Source organism: Lonchura striata, chromosome W, assembly GCF_050655825.1.
Source record: "Lonchura striata isolate lonStrDom1 chromosome W, ASM5065582v1, whole genome shotgun sequence".
Lineage (NCBI taxonomy): Eukaryota > Metazoa > Chordata > Aves > Passeriformes > Estrildidae > Lonchura > Lonchura striata.
Genome location: NC_140743.1, coordinates 41,772,464 through 41,784,913, shown reverse-complemented (window position 1 = coordinate 41,784,913; position 12,450 = coordinate 41,772,464).

The window sequence follows — 12,450 nt, the reverse complement described above, 5'->3', positions numbered from 1 at the left end:
TGGTGCACAGTGTACTCTGATACCATCGGGACATGTGGGGGCAGAGCCTGTTTCCATTGCTGGTGTGACAGGGGGATCACAACAATTGACTCTGGTGGAAGCTGAGGTGAGCCTGACTGAGAAGGAGTGGAAGAAACACCCTATAGTGACTGGCCCAGATGCTCCGTGTATCCTAGGCATAGACTTCCTCCGGAACGGATATTACAAAGACCCAAAGGGACTCAGGTGGGCTTTTGGAATAGCCGCTGTAGAGGCAGAAGACATTAGGCAATTGAACGCCTTGCATAGACTGTCCGAAAACCCCTCTGCAGTAGGACTCCTAAGGGTGGAAGAGCAACAAGTGCCAATTACGACCTCGACAGTGCACCGCCGGCAGTATCGGATGGATCGAGATGCCGTGATCCCCATCCACAAAATGATTCGGGAGCTGGAGAGCCAAGGAGTGGTCAGCAAAACCCACTCACCCTTCAACAGCCCCATCTGGCCTGTGCGCAAATCTGACAAAGAATGGAGATTGACTGTGGACTACCGTGGCTTAAATGAAGTGACTCCGCCACTGAGCGCTGCTGTACCGGATATGCTGGAACTCCAGTACAAGCTGGAGTCCAAGGCAGCAAAGTGGTATGCCACTATTAATATTGCTAATGCGTTTTTCTCCATTCCTCTGGCAGCAGAATGCAGGCGTCAGTTTGCTTTCACCTGGAGGGGCGTGCAGTACACCTAGAACCGACTGCCCCAGGGGTGGAAACACAGCCCCACCATCTGCCATGGACTGATCCAGGCTACACTAGAAAAGGGTGAGGCTCCAGAACACCTGCAATACATTGATGACATCATTGTGTGGGGGAGCACAGCGGCAGAAGTGTTTGAGAAAGGTGAGAGGATCATCCAGATACTACTAGAAGCTGACTTTGCCACCAAGAAGAGCAAAGTCAAGGGACCTGCCCGAGAGATCCAGTTCCTGGGAGTGAAATGGCAAGATGGACGGCGCCAGATTCCCACTGAGGTCATCAACAAGATCACAGCTATGTCCCCACCAACCAGCAAAAAGGAAACACAAGCTTTCCTGGGTGCCATAGGTTTCTGGAGAATGCACATTCCTGAGTATAGCCAGATTGTGAGCCCTCTTTATCTGGTTACCCGAAAGAAGAATGATTTCCACTGGGGCCCTGAGCAGCAACAAGCCTTCACCCAGATCAAGCAGGAGATCGCTCATGCTGTAGCCCTTGGTCCAGTCAGAACGAGACCAGAGGTCAAGAATGTGCTCTACTCTGCAGCCGGGAACCATGGGTTGTCCTGGAGCCTTTGGCAGAAAGTGCCTGGGGAGACTCGAGGCCGACCACTGGGATTCTGGAGCCGAAGTTACAGAGGGTCTGAAGCCAACTACACTCCCACAGAGAAGGAAATCTTGGCTGCCTTTGAAGGAGTTCAAGCCGCCTCAGAGGTAATTGGCACAGAAACACAACTCCTCCTGGCACCCCGACTACCGGTGCTGGGGTGGATGTTTAAAGGAAAGGTTCCTACTACCCACCATGCCACTGACGCCACATAGAGCAAATAGATTGCCCTCATCACTCAACGCGCCCGTATTGGAAACCTGAATCGCCCTGGGATTTTGGAGATAATTACGAACTGGCCAGAAGGTGAAAACTTTAGTCTCACTGATGATGAGGAGCAGGTACAAGTGGCAAGGGCTGAAGAAGCTCCACCATACAACCAACTATCAGCAGAGGAGACCTGCTATGCTCTTTTCACTGACAGTTCCTGTCGCATTGTAGGGATGAACCGGAAGTGGAAAGCAGCCGTATGGAGCCCCACACGCCAAGTTGCACAAGCTACCGAAGGAGAAGGTGAATCAAGCCAGCTCGCTGAGCTCAAGGCCGTTCAGCTGGCTCTGGACATTGCTGAAAGGGAGAAGTGGCCAAAGCTCTATCTTTATACTGATTCATGGATGGTAGCCAATGCTCTGTGGGGCTGGCTGGGAAGGTGGAGGAAGGCCAACTGGCAACGTAGAGGAAAGCCAATCTGGGCTGCTGATATATGGAAAAACATTGCCTCTCGGGTGGAAAAGCTGACGGTGAAAGTCCGTCATGTAGATGCCCATGTCCCCAAAAGTCAGGCTAATGAGGAGCACCGAAACAACAAGCAGGTAGATCAGGCAGCAAAAATAGAGGTGTCAAAGATAGACTTAGATTGGCACCATAAGGGAGAGTTGTTCCTGGCTCGATGGGCTCATGATGCCTCAGGTCATCAGGGCAGAGATGCCACCTACAAGTGGGCACAAGACAGAGGGGTGGATCTAACCATGGACAGTGTTTCCCAGGTTATCCATGACTGTGAGACGTGTGCTGCCATCAAACAAGCCAAGAGAGTGAAGCCCCTATGGTATGGTGGGCGGTGGTCCAAGTACAAGTATGGGGAGGCCTAGCAGATTAACTATATCACACTGCCCCAGACATGCCAAGGCAAGCACTACGTGCTAACCATAGTAGAAGCCACCACTGGATGGCTAGAGACTTTCCCTATACCTCATGCCACTGCCCGGAACACCATCTTAGGCTTAGAAAAGCAAGTCCTGTGGAGACACGGCACCCCTGAGAGAATTAAGTCTGACCACGGCACCTATTTCAAGAACAGCCTTATCAACACCTGGGCCAGAGAACATGGTATCGAATGGATATATCATATTCCCTATCATGCTCCAGCTGCCGGCAAAGTTGAACGGTGCAACGGACTCCTTAAGACTACCCTAAAGGCACTTGGTGGGGGAACATTTAGAAACTGGGAAATTAACCTGGCAAAGGCAACCTAGATAGTCAACACCCGAAGGTCTGTCAATCGAGCTGGCCCTGCCCAGTCAGAACCCTTACACGCAATAGATAGAGATAAGGTCCCTGTAGTACATATGAAAGGTATTTTAGGGAAAACTGTTTAGATTAATCCCACCTCAGGCAAAGACCAACCCATTCGTGGGATTGTCTTTGCTCAAGGACCTGGTTACACTTGGTGGGTAATGCAGAAAGATGGGGAGACCCGCTGTGTACCACAGGGAAACTTGGTCTTAAGTGAGAACTGGGTGTAAAATTTCATGGTGTGCAGATGGAAATAGAATAAGGGGTGGATAATGTCCTGGGTTGTAAGATAAGCTTGTATTCTATTTGCCATCTGTTGAAGGCAAACCTGTTGGACAGGTTTTGTTATCTTTTCCAAGAACCGGTTTTGCTCCTAAGAGGTAATGGTTTGTTAGTGGGCCATTAACTGATTCAGTGCAGGGCTGGTAACATAACACCATGCTATTGTGAGATGTTCCACCCAGAGGGGGAAGCCAAGCACTCTTTTATTGGGTATAAAGGGGTAGCTTTTGGGGAGAGAGGCAGCTCGCGCTCTCTCTTCGCGGGTTTCCCAGAAAAGCAGCTCTCTTCGGCGGCACTCGCAGCGAAGCAGCCGGAGCACGCTGAGGCGACGGCGGCGGAGCTCGGAGGCAACCCCGGCACAGAGGAAGACCGGCCCCACTGCCACCAGATCTTCAGAGGAAAACTATACCCTTCTAAAGATCACCACTGCAGCTGCAATTCATCAACCACTGCAAGGGGATCAAACGTCCCATCAGGACTGCTACTGGCACCCCGAATCCTCAGGTTCTGGACTTTTTCACTGGTTTTGTTTGTACCGATTGCATTTGCCTTTTTAAATTGTTGTCTAGTTTTCTCCTAGTAAAGAATTGTTACTCCCATTCCCATATCTTTGCCTGAGAGCCTTTTAATTTAATTTAAAGATCCTGGTAATTCAGAGGGAGGGGGGTTTGCCGTTCTCCATTGCACAGGAGGCTTTAGCCCTCTTTCACAGACTCCTGTCTTGTCGAACCAAGACAGATAGACAGGATACCTGAGATTCTCTAAGGACTTAGTTTCTTATATCCTTCTCCAATTATATGACCTAGGTAGGTCACCTCAGATTTCACAAATTATAGTTTTTCTTGGGATACTTTTAGGCTGTTTTCTCCCAGGAAATTTAGGAGTCGAACAGTAGTGGCTTTGACCCGGCCTCGCTCTTCTCCAGATACTAATAAGTCGTCTACATGCTGTAAGATATGAACGTTTTCCTCAGGGGTGAACTGCCCCAATAGTTCTTCTAGTGCTTGCCCAAAGAGGTTTGGGGATTATGTAAACCCCTGTGGGAGATGTATCCACTTTAGGTGTTGCTTTCTCCTTCTGTCAGGATCTTCCCACTCAAATGCAAACCAGTCACGACATTCTTCTGCTAGTGGGCATGCCCAGAAAGCATCTTTTAAATCTATAACTGTGAACCAGGCATGCTCTTTTGGAATTTGGCTTAAAAGGGTATAGCGGTTGGATACCACGGGGTGTCTGGTGATAGTCTTCTTGTTTACTACTCTTAAGTCTTGAACTAGCTTGTATTTCCCCTCTACTTTTCTTACGGCTAGTATAGGAGTGTTATGGGGGGATATGCATGATTCTAGAGGTCTTCCCTCTGCCCCTAAAACCTCACAGACTGTCGGAACTCAAAATGTCTCTCAGACATTTTTAGAGGTTCCAGGCCTTGGTCAGAAGCATTTTAGACCCTGGCCGGCAGCTGGAAACAGCTGTGATTTTGAGTTTGAGCCATGGAATGAGTTACCAACTTTGGAGGTGGAACAAGCAGTCACAAAAGGTTAGATAGTATAGTAAAAGTAGTTACAAAACAGAGGGGAAATTTTTTTAGCATTGTACAGGGGGGTTTTAGCACAGGTACAGGGGGGTTTTTACTTTGTACATGGGGGTCAGAAGTTCTAAGATGAAGGAAAGTGGGCTGATCCTGTTCTTCCTCCTTCCTTTTCCTTGTCTCCATGTTTTTGGTGATGTTGGCATTCACAGATTGGTTTAGAGTAGAAAAGCACTTTGTAATATAGGTAGTAGGTATTGGGGGAAAACTATAAACATGTAATACGTAATATATCATATAAAAGATAGTAGCAGCCCTGGGTGGGGGGAGAGAAGAAGAAAGCAGCAGACAGGGAGGATGTCAGGGTGTGTGTGTGCGCCTCTACCCAGGCCGCTGACCAAGCAGCCGCAGCCCGAGAAGACAATCTTTTAGATAGCTAGCAAATATACTGCCTTGAGACCAAACAGCAAGAGCCTGCGCATTTTTTCTTTGGAATCACGGGTTGGAGGAGAAATTTCACCACCATATGAGACCCCAGAGCAAGGCTGGGGTTCTCACAACAGACCTTCGCAATGGTGACTCCTACTGGTAATTTGCTTATGCTAGATTATCTGTCCCTGTATCAGCTAAGAACTCAAAATTCTTCATAGTGGGGACCTACTTCAGAGTTTACCAAGGGCTCTTCTTGATGGTTCTTTGGATCCCCTAACTTATAGAGCCCCTGACACCCCTTGAAACATAAATTTTAAGGAATTTAGGTATTTTAAAAGAGCTAAGATTTTAGTTAGAGATAAGCCTTACTAGAGTTAATTTAAATAAATGAGTAGGCCTTGATGAAGTTAAGAGTTAGTAGTTAACTAATAATTGATTGCTTGTCAACACAATGTTTAGTTAGCTGGATTTATAATGAAGAATATAGAAACTGACAAATAGCTTTTAGGAACATAAGACAATTGTGGGCCTCCTCTGTTCTGAAACCAATTGAAGACAAGTAATGGGAGTTCTACCAAGAGCTCGTTTGTCATATTTGCATTGAAAAGGTAGAAAGGTCAGAACGAGGAAGACTTAATTTACTTCCTCATTTTGGGACCCATCCCCATGAAAAGGACTACTGACCCATTTCAAGGAACAAACTATGCATGCTTAATAGCTTTTGAAATTATTAGCATACGAAGCGAGGAATGGGATGTACCAAAATTATGAATATGTATTTGTATTTTGGGTATTCAATACTTGTATGGATAAAAAGGGCTCTGTAATCACTTAGAAGCTGTGGTGTGTATTCGGGAACTATCCTGCACACTGCCCGGCATCAAATAAACATACACTTTCTAACTTTAAACTGTTAGAGAGTTTTTGCCCGTCACAGTTGGATATCGGTACTAGATCAATATCCATATTTTTTAATAAATCACCCTAGTCGTCTCCTCTTGAAATCTCTTCTAAGACTACTTGTTCTTTATACATTGCCTCATCAAACTGAAACTTCTTACAATTCCTTTTAGGGTGTCCTATCTCACCACAGTAATAGCACCTCCTGTTGCTTTGTGAAGTCTCAGGTTTTCTGAACTCATTAAAGTTCTTATTTGCTTCATATGATGGTGCTGGTTGGTCTCTACTTTTTTTAGGTAATGGCCCTGGTCTATTCTCACTTGACTTAGACAGCAGTGCTGGTGATCTGTCTGCTCTTATACTTTCTTGAGCAACCACGACCATAATTCTAGCTTTAGTTTTGGCTTTTTCTTCTTCCCTCCTTAAATACACTCTTAGGGCTTCTTTGAGCAACTCATTCATGTTCTTTTCTTGCCAGTCCTCCATTTTTTATAGCCTCTGTCTAATATGGGGCCAGGATTTGGTGACAAACTGGATCTTTAGGAGGACTTGACCCTCTAGGCTATCTGGGTCTATATTTGAATATAACTGGAAATTTCATTTTAGTCAGTTAAGCCAAATTGCTGGGGTCTCATCTTTCTCCTGAGTACTATCAAAGGCCAATTTTGTGTTGCTTCCCCTAGGGATAGACTCTTTGATCCCTCTTATCATGAGGGATCTATAGTCTCTCATGTTTTGCCTTCCTTCTTCCTGGTTAGGATTCCAACTGAGGTCTACTAAGGGTATCTCTTGGTCCCCTGGGGGCCCCAGTCTATTTTCTCTTTCCCATATCTTCACCGCTGCTGTTCAGATCATCCGGACCTCCTCTGGAGAGAACAGGATGCTTAGAATAGAGTTCAGCTCTCCCCAGGTATAAATATTTGGCCCTAGAAATTGGTCTAACTGGTTATATATTCTAATGGGGTCTTCTACGAAATTTCCTTGATCTTTCTTAAATCCCTGAACTTCTGAAGTGATCAAAGGTGCATCTACAAACCCAACTCTTCCAACTGCTCTACCCACAGGAACTTCTCTAAGGGGAAAGAGCCTTTCTACCCTTGGTGCTTTGGATCGGGTGTTACAATATGGCCCTTCTTCTAAGACACAAGGTGGGGAAATAGTAGTGAAGACAGATGCTTGTTGGAGTCTAGGGGGGTTGTTGCTGTCGAGGCAGGACAGGAATGAATAGACTTGACTCAGAAGGCTGTGAGAGTAAAACTCCAATTTATTCAAAATACACTGCTCTTTTATAAAGAGCTTTGTGAGGACCAACTCCATTGGTTCTGAAGTGAAAACAACTGACACCATTGGTGCAGAGTGCTTGATGCACAGTGATAGAACTTAACTATAAACAATGTGAAAAACAAGAGAGATAAAGAATTATTTTCATTCTTCTCCAGCTCTTTCCCAGGCTTTTGCCTGGATAGAAATTCTCAGTTTCTTTCTTTGACTGAATCTGAGTCCCACATGTCCTCCTTTTTAGTTTAAAGAAGGAGGCGGTGTTTGTCTCCTTTTTGCGAGGTCTCTTGCAGAAGAGAGGACAAGCATGACTCCGAGGTTCACTAGTTGATAATTCAAAACCTCACTGGATGTTGGCTCAGATTGGTCAAAGAGCTTCCAAACTTATAATTTTCAAGGAATCAGTTACCAACTCTAAGATAGTAACAACTCATTGTCAGACTGCCAAAGGACTGGCAGTCCAACTTGTCAAAACCCATTTCCCAGTGTGAGCATGACATGACAGAAAAGAAGGTATTTACAACATGTGCACATACCCAAATCAGCCAAATTTGAATTTGGCAAGATGAGTAACATCTCTTTGCCACAGCTGCAAAGCCTTTAGACCTCTGGGATTTGTCCCAGCCAGAAAGGTGCAGCAGGTGAAGCCTTGGTTGGCATTCATCAGAATTGCTTTTGCAAGGTGTGTGCACTTAATAAAAGAATCATGCAAGGCTTTGACTATGCAATCATGTCCTCAATGGACAGCTTGAGTGATGAAATTGAACTCAGGTCCAAATTACATCCTCAAGGCTTTCAAAACAATTGAGTGAAATTGACCCAATTCAGAAAGGACCAAATTCACAACACTTGAGAAACCTCTGAAATGCCACGAAATCTCTGAAATGCCTTGGCCACAGCCCTTAATTCAATCACTTAGGCTGAGGTTGATTCGTGGCTTTCCAGTACTTTGAGCTGTTAGCAAAAACACAGCTCTTTCCACCTTTTTTTTTTTTTTTTTTTTTTGAAGAGCCAGCGGCGGGCTCTAGGACCCAGCGATGCTTGGCAAGGCAGAGGACCTGGCCCCGTGGTCAGGGCCAAGTGTCCCGAACCTGGCCAGGGGGGCTGGGAGATCAGGCTCTCTGCTGAGCCAAGATTGACCCAGCTCGGACCCCAGCTTCCCTTTGGTATTTCCTGGGGGCCCTGAATTTGGGGTCCCTGGGACACTCCAAGGCCATTGATAAATGAGCAACCTCTCCCAACCTTATATTTCAGTGCACGCTCCCAAAAGGCTGTGAGAAACCTGGCATTCCCTCTGAGTTTCTGCCCTTCCCCCACCCCGCCTAGCAATGCGTCTTCCCACAGTTTCTCAGCATCCCGCTCTGCGAACCACAAGAGCAGGACGTGCAGGGTGCGAGAAGGGGATGTTTCCCCGGGAACATAAAATTTCACCCAGGCTCCGAGGCTCCCTGCACCACCCACGCCCACCCAGTACGAGTGACTGCTCTCCTGTCCCAGAGTGTCTGCGCTGCTGCAGAATACAACTGAGTGCTGCCCAGCTCCCTGACCCGCAGCCCCACCTCCCTCATTCCCAGCTCCGGGCCCAGCAGCAGTGGCGCTGCTGGCCAAGCCAGTTCCCCCTCCCGCCGCCTTTTCCTCAGAGGGACAGAGTTCGGTACAGTCTGGAGGGGACGAAGGGCTGGACTCATTGTCCAACACAAGGCTCTCGGCCGCCGGATCGCAGGGCGGAGTCGCTGCTGATGTGCCGACTTCAGGCGGTGCAGCGGCCGGAGCCGCTGCGCCCTATGGCCACCCCTCCCCGGGGTCTGGGGCAATTAAGCCCCGAAAGCACACACACTCACAAAGGATTAATCATTAAAAGCAGTAGCCTGTTGCATATTCATATATCTCATGCATGATGCATAAATTCTTTTCCAGCAAAGGGTGTTGTCTGGTTATTGTCAGCTTCTTCCCCTTAATCCTCATGGTTCCATAAAGACGGAGAGAAGGTGGAAGAATGTTTGTCTTTTCTGATAAGGAGGCTGTAACTCTTCAGGTTTTGTTTTGCTGCTATCTCTGTGCGAAGAGTTTATTGATTATCTTATCCCTTTCTTGAGCTAGTTAAAAATATCTTACATCACCTAGTTTCTATTTTAACATTATGTTGCAACCTAAAACTATATTTAACACACTACTTAAAAAGGATTAATACAGTATTACAAAATAACCCTCCATAATACATATAGTATTCAATGTAATATTTGCAAAGAGCCAATCATAAAATACGCATTTTTCACAATCCCTCCTCTTATTCCTTATAAATCATTTGGCTTGAGCAATATTTCTTATCCAATTCCATTCTTTGGACTATGTTGGTAATCAAATAAAACATGGGATTAAACAAGGAAGAAACATCAAAACAGTTGTAACACATAAAAGGAAGAATCCTAATTTCTTCCACCATACCATCCTCAATACATTACTTCACCAGTTAGTTTTTAACATTATTTTCCAATTTTTTTGGACCGGTATCTTTTGTTTTTATTTTTTCCCCAGGATGACCTCCCCGTTGTCATCTATTTTCAACAATCAGATATATTAAATTTTCCACAAACATCCCCTTCTTTAACCAATAAATAGTCTAAAGCCAACCTATTCTAATACAGTTTTTGTTTCGCTTTACTGACTCAATTCCAATGCCTGAGCAGCTTTGTTTGTTATCTTCTCTATAACTGATTGGAGTCCTATAATACAATTCAGTATATAATTTGGGGTCAATACAGAGCTAGATTACTGTTCTGGTTTTACCTTTTTGTTTACTAATTGCCTTTCTACTGAATATTGGATTATATCTCTTAAGATCAAATGTAAAACAAAACCATCTCTCTCCTTTTGGACATTCAATGCCCCATCTATTACCACTTTTCTTAAGTTCCTTGTAATCCAATATTTTTCCCTATTTTGCCTGCAGGTACTTAATTTGGATGGGTTATAGCAGTGGCTGTTGACATGGGTGTGTGTAACAAAAAAGGAACTTTGGTTTCTTTCCATTTAATACTTTCTGTAGCATTTGTGACATGATCTTGCTGGTATCTCGAAAGGTAAAAGACAACAAATGAGTGACAGAAACAGGAATAACAGAGGTCTGGTATGGCTTACACCCCCACCTCCCCTGCCTATGGAATTGCTTCCCATAGCAGGTATATGTGATCTTCTCGGTGGTGAGTACAGTGGTCAATCCAGGCTTGCCCTCTGTTTTCCTTTGTAGAAAATATCACGCTCCAGCATGGTGTGGATGAATGGAGGCAGAGATCTCTGAAGTTTGCTCTTGGGGAAAGAGGTTTATTGGGGGTGCAGGAGGGTCCTGCCTTTTGCTCCCAGGCGCAGCACATGGCCGGGCCTGAGAGGGTGGGGGAGGGGAGAGATAAAAGGAGGGAGATGGCTTCAAGGGCAGAGGAAGTTCCAAGAGGGGAGGAAGTTCCAAGAGACCGCGTGGCCCCTCGAAGCCTCCTTATCAAGGGGCTTCTAGGTGGGTTGGAATAAGGCATGGCCAATAGGGTTACAGACATTTGATATTTTAAGGGAGGGATAGAGGTGCGGGGTGAACCATATATCTTTTGGGGGGTGGGATGGAACAGTACATTTCACCCCAGGACCCATCCATAGGCAGGGGCATTGTCCGGCTAGCTGGGAGAACTGTTCTCATCCCGATGTATTATTTATGAGCAATTATATTTATCTATCATCTTCAACAATTCCCCCATTTCGTTAAACCATTTGAAAGCTAAACAGTGACTTAATTACTACTTTTTGCACAACCTGAGGTATATAGGATATTGCTACTGAAACTTCACTTATTACTTTTAAAACAATTAAACTTACTTCACAGAGTTCCTTCAGCCAAGATGCAAAGCTCAAACCTTCAGATAAACTGTTCAGATAGATTACTGATTATAGTAGAGGTGGCATTTATTTCTTTACTGATCCAGCATTTTAACTTGTTTGACTGCTTTAGTGTAATGGAAGAATTTAACAGAGGTAGCGTTATCAAAACCTTCTGGGGAAGGTTCTATAATTAACCAGGTTGAAAAAGGTATGTGTCAGCTAAAGAGATGGTACCAGAGCCTGCAGACTTGGCTAAAGCAACCTTGGCATTTGTCTTTGGTTAACTTACAGGTGAAACTTCAATACAAAAATTGAAACAAGAGAACAAATGCAACAACAAGGGAACAAAAGCAACATGCATGTGTAAACAAATGTCCATAATCTCGAGTTATTTCTGGCAGGTAGTTTTCTCTTGACTCTGCACAGTTCAGGTCTGAGTACCCACTTCTTGGCTTGCACTTGCAGAGGCACTGCCAGCTGTGAGGGTACTATTGGGTTTCGGTGCGTGGTAGGGCTTTACATTCTTTGCTGGGACCCACTTGAGTCCTTCACCTGTAGAAACACAAGCAAACCCTCTCCCCCATGTTACAAGGTTGCATGGACTTTCTATTTGTCCTGTGTGTAAGGTTTTGATTAAGACTGAGGGGTGAATTTTTAATTTTGATTTTTTGTTGTTCAGAAAATATCTATAAATCAGAGGGTGAGGTTCTCCTATAGAGCAATTTGAAAAATTGTGAACATACAGATCCTTACTTAACCTCTTTTGGGGTGCAGCCTTATAAATTCCCCTTTTCTGTTTTAACAAGCTGCGTTTTGGGGTTTCAGATGTTTTTTCTATGGTACTTTTCAACAGCTATTTGCAGTCGTCAGGTGTGATCATGTGCCTTTCCAGGGTGCTTTTTAACACCTGTTTAATATATGAGGAGGAGATACCGCCTTCATTGACAGCTTTTCGTAGTTCTTTCAAGTCCTGGGAAGGAATAGTTGTCAATGTCTTGGGATTGCTAGATGTCCGTTTTGGTGCAGGAGCTTCTGATAACTGGGGTGGAGGGGCAGGAGGAGAGGTGTCTGTAAGCAAAGCCACCAGGGAGGAACCGGTACATGAGGAAGGACGTATTGAGGATGGGGCTGTAGCTGTTGAATGTTGATATAGCGTAGGGGAGGACACAGAGGCATATGCAGAGGATGCTGTGGTGTCATATTTTGGTGCTGCCAGCAGGCTGGCTGGAGGGTTGGAAGGGGTTTCCAAAAGCTGCGATTGTAGATAAGATGCTGGTGGCTCTAGGGCTGAGGTGTCCAGGGGCTGCAAGGGCG